Genomic DNA, 4,074 nt, shown 5'->3' on the forward strand with positions numbered 1-4,074 from the left:
CTCTCATCCAGGGCAGATATCACTAATGGAACACAATACTATTTCCTGTGAACCTGAGTCTGGCCTCAGAGTATATCTGAGCACAGTGAGCCAACGACAGAAGTCGACACACAAGGGGAAATCTCGCCAACCTTACACTGACCCGCATCAATGACAGTGAAGGCATGAGGTTTGTATAACTGATAACTAGGTCTCTGTGCACTGAAAGACCATGACCCCCAGCTAAGGCTTTAAAGACAATGTGTGTGTTTCTTAAGCAAGTTAGGTGCTCGTGTTTGAGAGCTTCTTTTAAACCACAACAAAATAGCCACCTTGTCCACTAATCTATGTGGGAGAGCCTAATGGGAGAGGCTCCTAATGGGAGATGAGATGTGTCAATCCCCTTTGCATGGGATGTACACTGTTCCCCTGGCATGTCAAGCAGGTCCTGGCACAGAACAGCCCCTCTGTCCCTGTCATTCAGTGCACTGCCTCCTGGCCCGTGGTGTTGGCCCAGCCCAGCCCCATTGGTCTAGGGGTGCCAGCTCTTCCATTTTCCCTAGACCTCCCCTGCCTTCTCCTCTGAACATCATTTTCCCACCTTCACATGAACCGTGATCCCTCCCATCTCCCCACTATTTTTTTTTTTTAATTTTTTTTTTCAACGTTTTTTATTTATTTTTGGGACAGAGAGAGACAGAGCATGAACGGGGGAGGGGCAGAGAGAGAGGGAGACACAGAATCGGAAGCAGGCTCCAGGCTCCGAGCCATCAGCCCAGAGCCTGACGCGGGGCTCGAACTCACGGACCGCGAGATCGTGACCTGGCTGAAGTCGGACGCTTAACCGACTGCGCCACCCAGGCGCCCCCCCCCCCACTATTTTTGAGAGCAAGTGTGCCAGGCATTGTTTTAATCATCAGTGGTGTATGATGTTTCATCATTACAAAATCTCCCTTCCCTCCACTGTTTGCTTCTCTCCTTACAGCTTTCCTGACCATCATGTCGGCCACTGGACAGTGTTCCCTGGCTTCATGGAGATAATCCCCTCACTTAACAGAGGTACTCATTTTATACTTTTATACCGAATAACCCTCTGTGTCATAGATGTCTCTCCTGGAGCCAAGCTCTTCTCTGCAGCCTAAAACCATGCCACAGCACAGCCCCCACCCCTGCACCATAAGCTTCTTGATTGTCCGATATCTCAGGGAGCAAAGGATCAGCCCCAACTGCTGCAAGCAAGCTAGGCAGTGGGGTCAGTCCCATAAACTAATGGCTTAACTTAGCTGCAGCCTCATCGTCGACACAAAAATCTTCTCTGAATGTTGTAGGCTTCCCAGGGCAGGGAAGAAGAGTCAGGAATCCATCCTCCTGTCACCTCTCACCCAGGCAAAGAGGGGATCTGAACAGTGGATTTCTACTCTTAGCTTTAATCTTCTGGAACACAGTTTAGCCTGGGGCCTCCTGAGCCTTGTAGCTAGTAAACCTTACCTGGGAATCTGATATCTGCTGGTAGGGTGGAGGAAATACAATTGTGTGCAAAGCGTGGGGTGCCACCCCCACCACCCACCCCCACCTCCCCACTTCCCTGCCCCTGCCAGCAGGAGAAGGAAAGTGAGCTCAAAACAATCAGCCAAAGCGATCAACTGTTTCCCAGACATGGCTTCTGGCAAAAGCTGCAGTAAAATACTAAGGTGCCAGGCAGCTAAGAAAAACATGGATAATCCCAAATGTTCACATTTCCCGAATTTCAAAGTTTTCATGGTGTCTTTCCCACGGCTGCTATTCCAACAAGCAGAGGACTTGGAAAGGGTCCTGGCTTTGGAATGAGAAGACCAGGGTTGAGTGCTGGCTCCTGCATTTGCTGGTGGCATGACCTTGACCAAGTCCTGGGCAGAGTAATCTCATGGAAGCCAAGTGCCCCATTGGTAAACAGGGAACCATTAGAATATCTTGTTCCTGTGGCGGTTATGAGGTTCCAATAGCACAATGTAGGCTTGAAAGTCAATTATGTACTACAATTGGCATTACAGAAGCAAGGACTTTTCCTTTTTCTCCATATTTCAACAGCCCGTGATTCTTCCAGGAGCCCCTCTCCCCCCAGCTCTCCTGCCTTACTATTTCCAGGCATTCACTGGGGCCACCCAAGCCCGATTAGTGGGGTGCTCAGTGGGGTGGGTGGGGGCTGAATTCACGATGCCTCCATTGCGCCCATGCAGATGGATAAGGCAGCTGAAATTAATGACATTCTGAGCCACTGCAGTGCTCATCTGCTTAACAATCCAATTTCTAGGACATTTTAGAAGTTGTTAGCTGACTGCCAAAAATGAGGATCATTAAAAATAGATTCACAGCTGTTCAGGAAGCCAGAGATATAATTTTACCTTCATTATGCCTTATTGCAGATGTTATTGATTTAATCTCATTGCATTTTACTGTGTAATATCAATTCACACTGTCTTTGACTTGGAAATTAGGAACTGTATTTATTCTTCTTATTCTCATAGCATAGCCATGCTTAGACTGACAGCCACATTGACATCAGGTTCCAAGGTGGTGGCACCATTTAGGCAAGGCCTAATTATTGGGGTGCAAAGCTAATTTAGTGTAGTTGCCTGAGAGAAAAATAATCTAAACATGGGGTCATTGTGCCTTTCAAATGTGGAACTACCCACACAAACAATTTAAATAAGTGAATCAAAAGAACACTTGGGTTTCCTTGCATGTCACCAAAACGTTGGTTTGATGAATCTTTCACTTCTCTGGCAATTTTCTTTTATCTGGAAATTTCACACTGAAATTGCTAGAGGAGAATTTAATCTGAAATAAATTAGGATATTGTTTCCCAAGAGGTGTTTCTCAGAACATGTGTCTTGAGATAATCTATGATTAAAAAAAAAAAAAAAAAAAAAAACAAACCAGAAAAGGTCCAGTGCTCCTCCTTTGGCCGCACATATAATACAATTGAAACGATGCAGAGAAGATTAGCATGGACCTTGTCCCAGGACAACATGCAAATTTGTGAAGTGTTCCATATTTTTATATAAATAAAATAGATTCTGAACTCAAAAGGTCTGGGAAACCCTACATGGTAAGTCCTACTTTGAAGGCGTTACAATATATGGTAGTATATTAAAGGATCCAAGCATGAAATAAATTTGCTTGACTTTGTTTAATCCAGCATTTTCTAAACCAAAGTGGTGCAGAAGTGTTTGTTTTCCCCAGCCATTAATATCTCTGGGTGCTAATGTGCTAAGGAACACCGTTTGGGAATTTCTGCTTTAAGACAGTGCTGGAAGATGGAAGGCCAGCTCATTCCTAGGAAGTCCTACACCTTTGTTGACTGCCAGTGTGGCCGCCATGTTGAACCTAAAAGAGCCATTCCTGATTTACAAAGGTTGGTTCATGAACTTTTTTCACCTGAGTGTTTGTGGCTTCATTCCTCTTCCTTTCCCTATTTTACTGCCTCAGCCTCCAGACTCAGGTTCTATCCCATTCACTCCCAATTTCCAGTCTCCCTACCGCCCCCTCAACCCTGCCCCAGGAGAAATGCCAGGCTCATCACTTTTAGGTGTAGCAGGATTCAGGGAGGCCCATGCCTACTCTGTTTTTGCTATGTTCAGGCATTTCCTCAATTGAGTAAGTTAGCTCTGCACAAGTGAGAAAATTTGTTCAGTGTGCTCCAAAGCCTATATGACATCAAGTATAAGATGATTCCAAATTTTTTGTAACATTAATATGTTTCATGGTGTTTAGCAGCCCATTTAGTCATTCTGTCTTGATGAGTGATTGGCATAGCATGCCTAATGATGCACAAGTGTCTCTGTCTATGTTTATAAGGGCTTAGAAAAGGGCCCCATATCGCCAATAATGGCATTTGAAGGGGTTCCATATGCAGCATTTGATTTAATGAGCTCACACTGGAGGTTTTACCAACTACAGTGGACATCATCAAGGATGGTGTGACTCAAGGATTTTTACTTTATTTCTGCCCACTCCCTTGCAGGTCTCCAGATATCACTCATTTCCAGGCTAGTGAATGTCTGTGGGGACCTAATATATTTATGTCTATGTCACTTTCCTTTATTTCATAGAAAA

The 4,074-nt window shown here is 45.0% G+C and overlaps 1 non-coding gene across 1 annotated transcript; it reads left to right on the forward strand.

The window, feature by feature from the left end:
• The first annotated feature begins 2,908 nt into the window (after positions 1-2,908).
• LOC122214636 lies at positions 2,909-3,017 on the forward strand. The gene has a single exon (XR_006200016.1). It is a non-coding gene; the product is annotated as a U6 spliceosomal RNA (small nuclear RNA).
• The last annotated feature ends 1,057 nt before the right edge of the window (positions 3,018-4,074 follow it).

This window comes from Panthera leo, chromosome A2, assembly GCF_018350215.1.
Source record: "Panthera leo isolate Ple1 chromosome A2, P.leo_Ple1_pat1.1, whole genome shotgun sequence".
Classification (NCBI taxonomy): Eukaryota; Metazoa; Chordata; class Mammalia; order Carnivora; family Felidae; genus Panthera; species Panthera leo.